Source organism: Aquarana catesbeiana, linkage group LG08 (assembly GCF_042186555.1).
Source record: "Aquarana catesbeiana isolate 2022-GZ linkage group LG08, ASM4218655v1, whole genome shotgun sequence".
Classification (NCBI taxonomy): Eukaryota; Metazoa; Chordata; class Amphibia; order Anura; family Ranidae; genus Aquarana; species Aquarana catesbeiana.
The window spans coordinates 102,326,861-102,342,352 of record NC_133331.1 but is presented as its reverse complement, the minus strand read 5'-3'; the positions used below and the strand labels follow the sequence as shown (position 1 = coordinate 102,342,352).

At 44.8% G+C, this 15,492-nt stretch overlaps 1 non-coding gene across 1 annotated transcript; it reads left to right on the top strand.

Annotated features, from left to right (window-relative positions):
* The first annotated feature begins 12,360 nt into the window (after positions 1-12,360).
* LOC141106984 (U5 spliceosomal RNA) lies at positions 12,361-12,479 on the top strand. The gene has a single exon (XR_012235754.1). It is a non-coding gene; the product is annotated as a U5 spliceosomal RNA (small nuclear RNA).
* Positions 12,480-15,492: the final 3,013 nt, after the last annotated feature.

Genomic DNA, 15,492 nt, shown 5'->3' with positions numbered 1-15,492 from the left:
GGAGTTTAACCTGCCCAAGAACCGCCTAATCTGTGACATGCCCACCAGGTGGAACTCAACGTTGGCCATGCTGCAGCGGCTGCACACGCAGCAGAGGGCCATCAATGAGTACCTGTGCGACTATGGCACCAGGACAGGGTCAGGGGAGCTTGGTTTTTTTTCCCCACGCCAGTGGGCCATGATCAGGGATGCATGCACTGTCCTGTCACCATTTGAGGAGGCCACGAGGATGGTGAGCAGTGACAGTGCATGCATCAGTGACACTGTCCCCCTTGTCCACCTGTTGGAGCACACGCTGCGTGGAATAATGGACAGGGCACTTGAGGCAGAACAGAGGCAGGAAGAGGAGGACTTCCTTAGCTCTCAAGGCCCCCTTTATCCAGACAGTGTTCCTGCGTGCCCGCCGATCACACAGGAAGAGGACGAGGAGGAAGAGGAGGAGGAGGAGGAGGAAGATTGTGTCAGTATGGAGGTGGAGCCTGGCACTCAGCATCAGCAGCAGTCTTTAAGGGATCAGTCCCAAGAAACACATGGACTTGTACGTGGCTGGGAGGAGGTGGCTGCGGACCATGTCGTCTTTAGTGACCCAGAGGACTCCAGACAGAATGCCTCAGCAAACCTATGCTGCATGGCCTCCCTGATCCTGCAAAGCCTGCGTAAGGATCCTCGTATTCGTGGTATCAAGGAGAAGGACCAATACTGGCTGGCAACCCTCCTTGATCCACGTTACAAGGGTAAGGTTGCGGACCTTATCTTGCCATCGCAGAGGGAGCAGAGGATGAAACATCTTCGGGAGGCCTTGCAGAAAGGTCTGTGCAACGCGTTCCCAGAGACTGGGAGGTTACAAACTCCTGTTTCTGGACAACGTGTTGCTGAGGCTTCGGTCAGTCAAAGAAGGAGCGGTGGAGAAGGTGGCCGTCTGACCGATGCGTTCAGACAATTTTTTGGTCCGCAGCCCCAAGATATGATCGGTTCCAGCAACCATCGCCAGCGTCTGTTTTACATGGTGCAGGAATACCTAGGGGCAAGATCAGACTTGGACACCTTTCCCACCGAAAATCCTCTGGGTTACTGGGTCTTGAGGATGGATCACTGGCCAGAGCTTGCACAGTATGCAATTGAGCTACTGGCCTGTCCTGCATTCAGCGTTCTTTCGGAACGCACATTCAGTGCTGCTGGAGGCATGGTAACCGATCACAGGGTGCGTCTGTCCACTGACTCGGTCGATCGACTGACCTTCATAAAAATGAATGAGTCTTGGATCACCACCAGCTACCAAGCACCTGATGCTGATGTAACCGAATAATTTTTTTTGAAATCTCAGATCCCTTCAAAGACTGCCTATGCTGATGCTGAGTGACTATCCCTGAGTAATTATCCTCTTCCTCCTCAATCATCACGCTGATAGCTTGTAAGAACATTTTTGGTTCTGGGTGCCACCACCAGTGCCTAAGGCACAATTTTTCAGCCCCTGTTTAACAGGGGCGTGTAATTACCATTTTTGATGTAATACTTTGCAGCAGGGCTCGTTCCTGCATTCCAACTAGAGTGTCTGTGAGGGGTTGCAGTGTTGTGGCACCAGCACCAGTGCCTAAGGCCCAATTTTTCAGCCCTTGTTTAACAGGGGCGTGTAATTACAATTTTTGATGCAATACTTTGCAGCAGGGCTCGTTCCTGCATTCCAACTAGAGTGTCTGTGAGGGGTTGCAGTGTTGTGGCACCAGCACCAGTGCCTAAGGCCTAATTTTTCAGCTCCTGTTCAACAGGGGCATGTAATTACAATTCTTGATCTAATATTTCACAGCAGAGCCCTGTGAGGGCTTACAGTGTTGTGGCCACAGCAACACCTAAGGCCCAAATTTCTGCTGAGTATATAGGGCAGGACCCTACTTTCAAACAACTAACTTACAAACAACTCCTACTTGCAAACGGAAGGAGACAACAGGAAGTGAAATCTACCCCTAGGAAGGGAAATTCTCTCCTGTAAGAGTTAATATGGGAAAAACATTTCTCCTTTCCACTGATGCTTTCCAATCCATTGGGACAAAAAGTGAGGTGAAATCTTCTGAAGAGGAGGAAAGACAGCAAAACAAATGTCACAGGGGTGATAACCCTTTCCTATGTTTTCCAAAAAGCTTAAAAAAGATTTTTTGGCTGGAGCTAAACACGTTAAAAATGTACCCGTTCAAAATTACAAAGAGATTCTACTTTACAACAAACCTACAGCCTGTATACTGCTGTTCAGAGTATATAGGGCCTGGTGGCCCCACACCTTTCCTTATTTTAATTTGGGTGCGGGGTTCCCCTTAATATCTATACAAGACCCAAAGGGCCTGGTAATGGACTGGGGGGTACCCATGTCGTTTGTCTCACTGATTTTCATCCATATTGCCAGGACCCGACATTACATTAAACCCGCAAGCAGTTTTAAATGAGATTTTTTCCTTTAAAAATGACATTTGGTGCAGGGACTGTTCTAAACACGGGAAACACGCGTCACTTTACAGGCATACTATAGACACCCCTCAGGTACGATATTTAAAGGAATATTTCACTTTTTTTTTTTTTTACTTTAAGCATCATTAAAATCACTGCTCCCGAAAAAACGGCCGTTTTTAAAAGTTTTTTTTGCATTGATACATGTCCCCTGGGGTAGGACCCGGGTCCCCAAACCCTTTTTAGGACAATACCATGCAAATTAGCCTTTAAAATGAGCACTTTTGATTTCGAACGTTCGAGTCCCATAGACGTCAATGGGGTTCTAACGTTCGTGCGAACTTTCGGTGCGAACTTTCGGTCCGTTCGCAGGTTCTGGTGCGAACCGAACCGGGGGGTGTTCGGCTCATCCCTAATCCAAACCTAGCAGCCGATCTGAGAGGATGCTACACTTGTAGATCTTTTCTGCTGTTTGCCTGCCCTGATGATCACTTTTCTCTGCAAATAAATATGGAGAAATCAGAAACTGTATTTGTTGTGAGCACACATACACAGCAATGTAAAGTTAATGGTTTAGCTGTGATACTGTTTCCAGGAAACCAAATGAATTGTAAATATCACGCATGAAACCTATACAGAGCTAACATTTACTTAATCGTCGTTCCTTGTGTAGAGTGTGAAAACACCTTCCAAATGTCAAACCTGGTATACTACAGGGAGCGAGAAGACACACCATGCTAAATTAAAATGAATACTATTAAATTTTACAACTCTAGTAAAATTTGATGTGTAGCATATTTTTATGAAAAACGTCAATAGAGAAATGTAGTATTCATTTCATTTTTATTAGAAAGAAAATGTTGTTTCCATCAAAAAAAATGTCCAGTTCATTCTCTGTTGCAGTCCACTTCTTAACACTATAATCCTACCACCTAAAAGCTTTGGATGTGTATGGAAGAGTGCCTGGTACAAAAGTTCATCACATTTGAAAGACTTTTTAAACCATTTAATGGTTAAGAACATCACATAGGAAATCAGGTCTTCTGTGCATATTCTATGGATGGATCTCTCATATCCCCACGATTCTGGTATGAATGGACTCCACTTGCACTAGATGTCTCACTCAAATCGCGCACATACAGTGGGGGAAAATAATTATTTGATCCCCTGCAGATTTTGTAAGTTTGCCCACTTAAAAAGACATGAAGGGTCTATAAGTTTTATCATAGGTGTATTTTAAATGATAGAGACAGAATATCAACCAAAAATCCAGAACAAACACATGATACAAATGTTATAAATTGAGTTGAAGTTCAGTGACTAAAATAAGTATTTGATCCCTTCCAACCAACAATAATTCTGCCTTCCACAGACTGGTTACAGTATGTGCTCATGTAGTACATAGATTAGTTCTGTCTATTTAAGAAGATGCTCCCAACAACAACTCGTTATGTGTATAAAAGACACCTGTCCACAGAATATCTTTCTTCCATTCAAACCTCACTATCATGGGGAAGACCAAACAGCTGTCAAAGGATGTCAGGGACAAGATTGTAGACCTGCACAAGGCTGGAATGGACTACAAGACCATCAGCAAGAAGCTTGGTGAGAAGGAGACAACTGTTGGAGTGATTATTCGAAAATTGAAGAAATACATAATAGCCACCAATCGTCCTCAGTCTGGAGCTCCATGCAAGATTTCTCATTGGGGAAGGATTATCATGAGAAAAGTGAGGAATCAGCCCAGAACTACACAGGAGGAGCTTGTGAATGATCTCTAGGCAGTTGGGATAACAATCACCAAATAAACCGTTGGTAACATAAAATACGCTGCCATGGCTTGAAATCCTGCAGCACCTACACTGTCCCGCTCCTCAAGAAGGCACATGTGCAGGCCCGTCTGAAGTTTGCCAATGTGTCAATCTAAATGATTCAGAGAAGGATTTTGTTCAGATGAGACCAAAATTGAGTTCTTTGGCATTAACTCGACTCCCCATGTTTGGAGGAAGAAAAATGCTGACTATGACCCTAAGAATACCATCCCTACAGTCAAGCATGGAGGTGGAAACATTATGCTTTGGGTCTGTTTCTCTGCTAAAGGTACAGGTCAATTTTGCCGCATTAAGGGGCCAATGGACGGGGCCATGTATTGTAAAATCTTGGAAAAGAACCTTCTTCCCTTAGCCAGAACATTGAAGATGGGCTGTGGATAGGTCTTCCAGCATGTCAATGACCCAAAACATACCACCAAGGCAACAAAGGAATGGCTCAAGAAAAAGCACATTAAGGTTATGGAGTGGCCTAACCAGTCTCCAGACCTTAATCCTATAGAAAATGTATGGAGGGAGCTGAAACTTCGAGTTGCCAAGCAACAGCCAAGAAACCTTAAGGATTTAGAGACGATCTGTAAAGAGTGGACCAAAATCCCTCCTGAGATGTGCACCTCTGTGCTTGCCAAAAAGGGTTTCTCCACCAAGTACTAAGCCATGTTTTGCTTGAGGATCAAATACTTATTTTAGTCACTGAACTGCAACTCAATTTATAACATTTGTATCATGTGTTTTTTCTGGATTTTTGGTTGATATTCTGTCTCTATCATTTAAAATACACCTATGATAAAAATTATATACCCTTAATTTCTTTGTACGTGGGCAAACTTACAAAGTCTGCAGGGGATCAAATATTTATTTTCCCCACTGTATGTGAAAACACACCAAGCAATCGCACAAAGTGTAAAAGCATCATAAACAAATTTATTAAAATGTACAGAACACTTACAGTAAATAGATGTACTGTATACAGCGCTGTTAAGATACAATCCAAAATGGCATACAATGACCTAGGCAGGAGCTGGACTGACACGTTTTGTCAAAAATGATATCCTCTTAAAAGGATCATCCATAAAAAATGCACAGAAGACCTGGTTCTCTATGTGATGTTTACTTATCCCTGCCCTTGCGACTCATTACTCTATGGTATTTGGGTCCACACTCTCTGGTAAGCATACCCATACTATCTATGGTGTTGGATATTGTCACACCGGTGGTTGTCACTATTTATGGATCATCATTTTAATCACTTATGAGAACGTTATTTTTGCATGGGTACACTGTTGGTGGCCCCCTGTGGAAACTTTATTTTTATTTTTGAACACTAAGTCTTTGTGGCTTAAAATCCACTATTTTTTTTTTTTTTATGTATGCATTTATGGAATCATAGTTTACTATATGGACTATTTAGCGCAGCACTTTTATGCTTGATCTAACACATAGTATTTGTCAATTATGGTGCTAGCAGCTCTGTACAAGTTTACTAGAATGATAATTCTTTTTATTTTTATCATAAAACAATAATATGATGCTTCTTCTATTAATAGCTTGTTAATATTGGACAAAAAAATCCATAATTATATTAATATGGGTTATATAGTCTTATGTTTCTTGACGAGTTCCATCACCACCCTGCTGCATCTCCTACGAGGAGGACATGTGGATGGTGATGAGGCATGTCAAGGCAAGGCCTGGAAGTACCTGCTGAATTACACTAACTGGTGATGCTGAGGTCTCTATCCTAAATGGGGCAGGTATCTGGATGTCAATAAGTGCTTTTAAGGTGATGCACTGCTGGTTTTAGTGTACTATTATGATGTTGAGCCCTTATTCCCTTTGAGCGAAGGAGTCAGTGGTGGTACGTGGATTGCTGTTGTCCGTATCAGTGTAAGAGGAGGAGGTGTCCAGATGGTAATCCTAGGAGCATCCTTATAAGGTGGATGAGACCCCTTACAATAGAAAGCGCATGGTGACCTTTTTATACACAGTAGGCCAATATACCGAAGATACTGAGGTGATCACAGAGTGTTAATGGTGGTGGTACTTACTGGCAGTTACGCATTAAGAGGAGTGGGAAGACATGATATAAAGCCTTGGCAGATCCCAAGGAGTTGTTGCATATTTTGTTGTACAAGTGCAGCATGTTGGGAGGGGTGGAACTTACTCACTGATTTAACAGAAGAAACATAAGAATGTATAACACATATTAGTATATAGTATATTCAGGGTGTTTATTTATGTATTTTTTTGTTCAATATAATCATCACTGTATCCATTGGTACTGATTGCATCTATCAGATTGAGAAGCATTAAAAGAAGAAACATTATATTATTGTTTTTATATTCTTTTTATTGTTGTTTTATTGTATTTTTTTCACAGATTGATGCATATTAAGTTGTATTTTAGTTTTAAGTTGTGCAGCACTATTTGATACATTGCATATTGGTGGATGTGGGAAACACAATACAATGTGAGCAGCAACACTAGTTAATTGAATAAATAGGATTGCACCATTGATGTCATTATATCAAGCACTAATTGGGTTGTGCAGAGAATAGTTTATTTTTCTTTTTACTTTGCTGTAAAGCGGGAAGGTCATTCTAGAGATATCTGTACTGCTGAATGGTAACATGGACATTTCCCAATGGCTGTCCAGCAGCAGTGTCCTTATGGATCCTGAACACTCCAGCAGAAGCATGATGATACCACAAAGAGAGATGGCAATAAGCCTGGTCATTGCGGGCCTGAACTGCAGTGACGGATCACTGGTCCCACTTACAGAAGAGGCACCAGTGGGGGACATATAACAGCAGAATCGAGTAAGAAAAAAATTAGTTTTGGAGGGTTTTTTGGATGAATGTGACGGAGAGATGGATGGGGGGTTGCCAGGAGTTGAGTTTCAATATTCCAATTTACATCAATCTAATTCTGCAGGCCTACTTATGTAAATTTAGATATATCCTTTTATTTAGCTTTACTTATCCTATTTGTGTTAGAATCCTCGGCTTGTGGCAAGAGTCCCCTTCAGGGAATGTGCAGATTATCCTCCAGATTCACTGAGTGAAGTCAAGCAAAAATGCACCTTAATTGGATGTAAGGGACCAATGGCTCCAGCACACCTGTAAGCAGCCACTAATCCTCTGTTTGTGTGATCAGCTCACCGAACAGCATCTTTCTCCTTTGCTTAAGTGTGTCCACACCATCTGCTGGCTTAAACAGGGAACTGCACTTGTGCACTAGAAATGGAGAAAGGTAGGTGTTCACAGACAAAAAGCTTACATACAATATATATTGTATATAACAGGGGGTGCGTAAGTGGTGTGACCACATACTTAACACTCAAAAAGACCTCTTGTTATATGTAAGTTATTTGTATCTCCCCTCCAACTGTGTCTGTCTGCCCCATATGCACATTAAAGTATGCAAGTAATTATTTGTCATTTTATGCAGTAATATAGGAACTAGCAAGAGAGAGATCACTTTGACACAGTTGGCCAGCTTGGAAATATCCTGCAATATATGCAGTCTAAGAATCCCTATTTTTATTCAAAAGTTTGTTAGAAATATGTAAAGGTGTATAAGAGAGGGTTAATTCCAGTGGCGGCTGGTGAAGTTTTAGGATGGGGGGGCGCCAGACCCCGCCCTTGCTTTTTGACCCCTCCCACTTCGTGAAAATGGGCGTGGTTTTCGCAAAATAGTGGGCGTGACTCTAAGGTGGTGTGGTTAACGTCTGAGATGAACGAGGGATGAAGGGAGAGGGAGGGAGAGAGGGAGGGACAGCAGCCCCAGATCCTACACAACAATAGAAATATGTGTATTCTAGAAAGTTTAACAATCAGCAGATAAAGATATTCCAAACACCTGGTGTTAGCACTTCAATCATCCCCGCACCATGGTTGTTGTGGTGTCAGGATGATTGAAGAAAATTATTCCTATTATTACATTGTAATATGAAATGAAATCATTCAACTCACCATAATGCAGAATCAGTGGGAGCCCTGAGCATGTCACTAGCCACGTCGCCTGCCACCAGATGCCATCAGGTGTCCCCAGTGGAGTCCGTCCTTACATCAGGTGCCCCCAGTGGAGTCCCTCCTTACATGCAGCCTATGTCACATCAAATGCAGCCTGTGTCACATAAAATGCAGCCTGTGTCCCACAAAATATAGCCAGCCTGTGTCACATCAAATGCAGCCAGCCTGTGTCACATGAAATGCAGCCAGCCCGTGTCCCTGTGTCCAGCCTGTGTCACATGAAATGCAGCCAGCCTGTGTCACATGAAATGCAGCCAGCCTGTGTCCCTGTGTCCAGCCTGTGTCACATGAAATGCAGCCAGCCTGTGTCAAATGAAATGCAGCCAGCCTGTGTCCCTGTGTCCAGCCTGTGTCACATGAAATGCAGCCAGCCTGTGTCACATGAAATGCAGCCAGCCTGTGTCCCTGTGACTAGCCTGTGTCACATGAAATGCAGCCAGCCTGTGTCCAGCCTGTGTCACATGAAATGCAGCCAGCCTGTGTCACATGAAATGCAGCCAGCCTGTGTCCCTGTGTCCAGCCTGTGTCACATGAATTGCAGCCAGCCTGTATCCCTGTCTCCAGCCTGTGTCCCATGAAATGCAGCCAGCTTGTGTCCCTGTGTCCAGCCTGTGTCCCAGAAAATGCAGCCAGTCTGTGTCCCTGTGTCCAGCCTGTGTCCAATGAAATGCAGCCAGCCTGTATCCAGCCTGTGTCACATGAAATGCAGCCAGCCTGCGTCTAGCCTGTGCCATGTCACATGAAATGCAGCCAGCCTGTGTCCAGCCTGTGTCACATGAAATGCAGCCAGCCTGTGTCACATGAAATGCAGCCAGCCTGTGCCCCTGTGTCCAGCCTGTGTCACATGAAATGCAGCCAGCCTGTGTCACATAAAATGCAGCCAGCCTGTGTCACATGAGATGCAGCCAGCCCGTGTCACATCAAATGCAGCCAGCCTGTGTCCCTGTGTCCAGCCTGTGTCACATGAAATGCAGCCAGCCTGTGTCCAGCCTGTGTCACATGAAATGCAGCCAGCCTGTGTCCCTGTGTCCAGCCTGTGTCACATGAAATGCAGCCAGCCTGTGTCCATTCTGTGTCCCATGAAATGCAGCCAGCCTGTGTCCCTGTGTCCAGCCTGTGTCACATGAATTGCAGCCAGCCTGTATCCTTGTCTCCAGCCTGTGTCCCATGAAATGCAGCCAGCTTGTGTCCCTGTGTCCAGCCTGTGTCCCAGCAAATGCAGCCAGTCTGTGTCCCTGTGTCCAGCCTGTGTCCAGCCTGTGTCACATGAAATGCAGCCAGCCTGTATCCAGCCTGTGTCACATGAAATGCAGCCAGCCTGCGTCTAGCCTGTGCCATGTCACATGAAATGCAGCCAGCCTGTGTCCAGCCTGTGTCACATGAAATGCAGCCAGCCTGTGTCCAGCCTGTGTCACATGAAATGCACCCAGCCTGCGTTCCTGTGTCCAGCCTGTGTCACATGAAATGCACCCAGCCTGTGTCCCTGTGTCCAGCCTGTGTCACATGAAATGCAGCCAGCCTGTGTCCAGCCTGTGTCACATGAAATGTAGCCAACCTGTGTCCCTGTGTCCAGCCTGTGTCACATGAAATGCACCCAGCCTGCGTTCCTGTGTCCAGCCTGTGTCACATGAAATGCACCCAGCCTGTGTCCCTGTGTCCAGCCTGTGTCCCATGAAATGCAGCCAGCCTGTGTCCCTGTGTCCAGCCTGTGTCACATGAAATGCAGCCAGCCTGTGTCCCTGTCTCCAGCCTGTGTCCCATGAAATGCAGCCAGCTTGTGTCCCTGTGTCCAGCCTGTGTCCCAGCAAATGCAGCCAGTCTGTGTCCCTGTGTCCAGCCTGTGTACAGCCTGTGTCACATGAAATGCAGCCAGCCTGTATCCAGCCTGTGTCACATGAAATGCAGCCAGCCTGCGTCCAGCCTGTGCCATGTCACATGAAATGCAGCCAGCCTGTGTCACATGAAATGCAGCCAGCCTGTGTCACATGAAATGCAGCCAGCCTGTGTCCCTGTGCCCAGCCTGTGTCACATGAAATGCAGCCAGCCTGTGTCCAGCCTGTGTCACATGAAATGTAGCCAGCCTGTGTCCCTGTGTCCAGCCTGTGTCACATGAAATGCACCCAGCCTGCGTCCCTGTGTCCAGCCTGTGTCACATGAAATGCACCCAGCCTGTGTCCCTGTGTCCAGCCTGTGTCCCATGAAATGCAGCCAGCCTGTGTCCCTGTGTCCAGCTTGTGTCCCACCAAATGCAGCCAGCCTGTGTCCCTGTGTCCAGCCTGTGTCACATGAAATGCACCCAGCCTGTGTCCAGCCTGTGTCACATGAAATGCAGCCAGCCTGTGTCACATGAAATGCAACCAGCCTGTGTTCAATGAAATGCAGCCAGCCTGTGTCCAGCCTGTGTCACATGAAATGCAGCCAGCTTGTGTCCAGCCTGTGTCACATGAAATGCAGCCAGCCTGTGTCCCTGTGTCCAGCCCTTGTCCAGCCTGTGTCCCATGAAATGCAGCCAGCCTGTGTCCCTGTGTCCAGCCTGTGTCCCATGAAATGCAGCCAGCCTGTGTCCCTGTGTCCAGCCTGTGTACTTACCTTGCTGTGGTGTCTTCTCCTGCGATGTCTCCTTCCACTGGCAGCGGCGATTCCGCTCCTCATACGTCCTGTTTCCTCTCTCCCGGGCTCAATGGGAGAGAGAAAACAGGAAGTGACATCAAACTCAGATGTCAATCAAACCGCCCGGCCGTAGTAATAGATACTGCAAGCGCCGGGTGAAAGCTACTCGGCGCTTCGGAAAGCGCTGCAAGGTGGGATAAAACCCCACAAATAAAGCGCCGCGTTTGCAATCACGTGATTGCATAGATGTGGCGCTTCCCATAATTGCACTGTGTCCGGCGTCGCACTGTGTCCGGCTTCCGAACACAGTGCACTTAAGGACCTTTTTTTTAGTATTTTTTTTTCTTAAAGAGCCATTTTTAATTTTTTTTTTTTGATTTTTTTTTTGTGACTGCCAGGAGGGGGAGGGGGGGCGGTGCCCATGCGCCCCCTCTATTGTCACTGGTTAATTCAGAATCTTCAGTGTTAAACATTTGATCACACTCATTTAGCACCTTTTGTGTTTTAACTATATACTGTATGTAGCACCGTCCTAGGTAGGTGCTAGAATTTAGATAGGTAAATTTAGTAGCCGCACTGTGGCTGTAATTGATTTGATAGGCAAAAGCATATTCTGCTCAACGTATCAGTGAAGCTGAAATCTGCTAGTTAGGTCTGCTCAGTGTGTTCAGCTGCTGCCAATTTGGCCTATAGCTTCCCCTGTATTCATCAAACTGGAGAAGTTTCTGGATGATAGGTGTGAAGCTATGCAGATGTCTGCATGAATATTGAAACAACCTTGGCCTTTCCCAGAGAAGGTGGCTCTGATGGCATGCTGCATAACTACATATTCAGTGAGCACACTGAGCACTGGGTCTTTTCCCAGAGTGGATTAGTGCAGCTTGGGGGCACATTGCCCTCCCAGGTGGAAACTTCTTTTGGTGATACCTCAGGTGGGTGACCTGAGGAGGCTGTAATTCTGAGACCCAGGAGCTAAAGGGAGCTGACTGAAGGGAGCTGTCCACTGGAGATCTATTTGGTATCACAGGAAGGTTTCGCTTGGAAGTTGGATAGAGGCTACCAGCTGTCTTTGGGCCTTGTGAGTACAGACACTTTAGAGATCTTGGGGACCTTCGTGCTTTAGCTACCCCTCTGGTACTACATAGTTGACCATGGGTCTATTTAAAGGGGACACCGGCTGATGTCCTGAAGAGCTTTGTCCATCTAAACCCCTTGTTAAAGGGACTCTGCTCTTGAGGCTCTAACTACTACTACTAAGCTGAAGTCTATTGTTTGTTTCAAGCCTGGACTTCTAACAGAGCTTATCCTGAAGAATGAAAGTAGAAGTGAAATATCTGAGCTCAGGTGAATCTATGTATATATTAGCTGCTGACACTATGCCTAGATGCTCGGCACAACAGATATAGGTATATAACAAGTGCAGCACTCACAAACTCAAAACCAAAACAATATACTCTGGTTTCTCTTGAGATCGAACAAATCTTTTGCCTTTTACTAAAGATTTCAGTGGAGAGGATCAACCATGAGTTTCAATGGTTTTATCTATGTTATTTTAACAAATTTTGTAATAAATAATTTTTTATATAATTTTGGTTGCTGCGTCTCTTTCTGATAATGCTAAAGTCCGTAAAATTGCTCCTTTTTTTCAAAACAATAAAACTAAATAGTAATGAAAAATAATCTTATGAATCACCAAGAGCTTACCCCCAATATCTCCCATCCAATTACTAATCAGGTCCAACCCTGTTTAGCTTCTAAGATCAGGTGAGCTTAGGCACATTCAGGGTGGTGTGGTCATATGCCTTTCCCCTAATGTCTATTGTTAACAGCAATATGTGTAATCAAAATGTTTTACATAATCTGTGATATTGTGGAAATAAACAACATCAACAAAGTGCCTAAATCCAGGAATTAATAAAGAGGCATATACAGCAGAAAATACACTAGGACAGAATAAAAAGAGTCCCACAAGCTGTGATGGGAAAAAAGAATGACCTCCTCTCCAGCCTCCGCACATCCACAGGAGGCACCAGGAATTTTGCTGTCTGCTGTCACCATATACATCCACAACTTGCAGGGAACTGCAGCACCACTTTAATTAGCTCAGCAGGACCAATATACATATGATAAAAGACACACTCAACATAGCGTAAAACCACCGATAAAAAGGAAATTTTAAATTTTAGGCACTTAAAAACGTCCAGAAGTAACACAGCATATCACATGGTACAGCAACATGGAATTCCAGCATCAAATATGGCCGCCGTTCCTTTGCACATGCTCAGTAGCGTGTATCCTGGTCCGTTTGGATGGGAGACATTGGGGGGTAAGATCTTGGTTATTCATATGATTATTTTTCATTACTATTTATTTTTATCCTGAAAAATACCTACAGTAAGTCTTCAGTTGTACATAGTTCTTGTTTTTGGAGTATCCCACCATTATCCTCAACCCTATCCAAGTTCTCCAAAACAAAAACCACAAAAACAACATCCCCCAGACTGGTTATTGAAGAGTGTGAATGAGCCTGTGTGTCTGACTGCGGAGCAAAACCTGTGGGAAAGACCCGGACAGTAATCCTGCGGCTCCTATGAGAGTAGTACTACATGTATATATGTATATTGTTTTTTAATTTAAGCACAGACATATGTCCCTTTCTATTGCATAGTGCAAGTCATTGACCGGACCTGAGTATGTAGCTCTCCTCTGTGAATGTGTGTTCCATATCGGCATTGTATGCCCCCGGAAGTATGCTATAAGCAATAAGGTATTTTGCATAGTAGCATAGGGACTGGCCAGAGAGGGATCACTTTGATGCAGTTGGCCAGCTTGAACATCAAGCTGTAGGCAGCTACCTACAAAGGGAATGTACCATGTTAGTACATTAGCTAGTCTGCCCAGGTTAGGGCAAGGTTAATGCTAGTTCTCCATCCAATTCCCGCTCTTTCTGGGGTCTGCCTCTCTCCTTGTCCTGTTATAAAATGGGGGAGGGTTTGGGGTCTGCATGGGAAGAGTACAGAGACAAGCCATAAAGATGTTATCTCCAGCTGCTTGGTACAGAAAGGACAGCGTTAGGTGAGAGCATGTATGAGCTCTGCGCTAGGTGCTCAGCTGGAAACTGTTCTGCTACTGGAGTGAGGTAACAGAGGTACGCTGGACTGGTGGAGTGGGTGCAGGCTCAGCCCATCCCTCCTAATGCAAAGATATAAGTTACTGTGTATAATGACATAGGACAAGTCACAGGAGCTGTGTACTTTAATTCCTGCACAGAGTGTAGGCTCATCTCTAAGTCGAGGAACTGCCTCAATGTTAGATTCTTCACATGACCACAGTCTCCGCCTGGTCCTGGGCATTGATGAGCACGCTCCACGCAAAAAGGTACCCCTGCATGCAGGGCAAGTGACCCCCATCCACACTGCCTGGTGTAGCCCAAGAACCCCATGGGCTTACAGCTTGGAGTTGGCAAGGATGCGCCTGCTCTGCACTGTCCACAAATCACTGTTTTTATGCAAACATTTTCTAGAAATTTGCAAGTGTATAACAGTGTTAATTCTGTTTTTAACTGCACTCCAGTATGCCTGTGATATTACCAAGCAGTACAAATTTAGCTCAGCGGATTGTGTACTTCAACTTTCTGCCTGATACAAACCTGCCTGAATGTTACCTGTCTCAGCTTCTTCCAGTTTATGGACTATCCTGTTTCCTGAAAATGTCATACTCTGTATCAGTAGCTGTCAGTGAGTCATCCTAAAGGTAGCAATGTACTGTAGACATTGCTTAGACCAACCCTTTTCAGCCAGGGTGCCCAGGCACCCTGGGGTGCCTTGAGGTTTCTTCAGGGATGCCTTGGCAAAATGCCTAAAAATTGCATAGAAGCAGGCGGGTGAATGAAGCCTTCCTTATAGTTACACAAAGCCACAGGTTTTCATTGTGTACCATTATGACCTTCTATCTGCCGACCTCCTAACCAATGACATCATCAGTTGATAAGGAGGATGTTAGTCGTCTGCATAGCATCATTGTTTCACCCTCCCTTGCCTCTCTTCATCAGCTTTGGGGTCACGTTAGCTGATTGATGGAGAGAAACTGAGGGAGAAGAGAAACATTGGAATACTAGTCAGTACCAGTTTGCAAGTGCATTTGCTTTGGAAGAATAAATCACCTCTGTTGAGTGTCCTAAGTGTGGATGTTGCTGCATTATGTAAAACTATTAGAATAGTTTTTTACATTTTAGAATGGGGTGCCTCAAGACTGTCCATAATTTTAATAAAATAAAGGGTGCCTCAAGACTTCATAATTTTGGAGGGTGCCTTCAGATTGTCCATAATTTTAAAGGGTGCCTTGACTGAAAAAAGGATGAGAAACACTGATTTAGACTGTTCCTGGAGCATGACACTGGAGCTCCATACAAAGCCACTGTAATGGACTGGTCACACTCATATTAATATTCACGAATATTTCTATCTATCTAGGTAAAGTGGTCTTTATTCATTTATAAATAGGTTAATATAGAGTAGCAGACAAATTCATGACACTGTCTTACCTTTATCAATTCAAACTATTTTATTTAATTTTAGCTTTC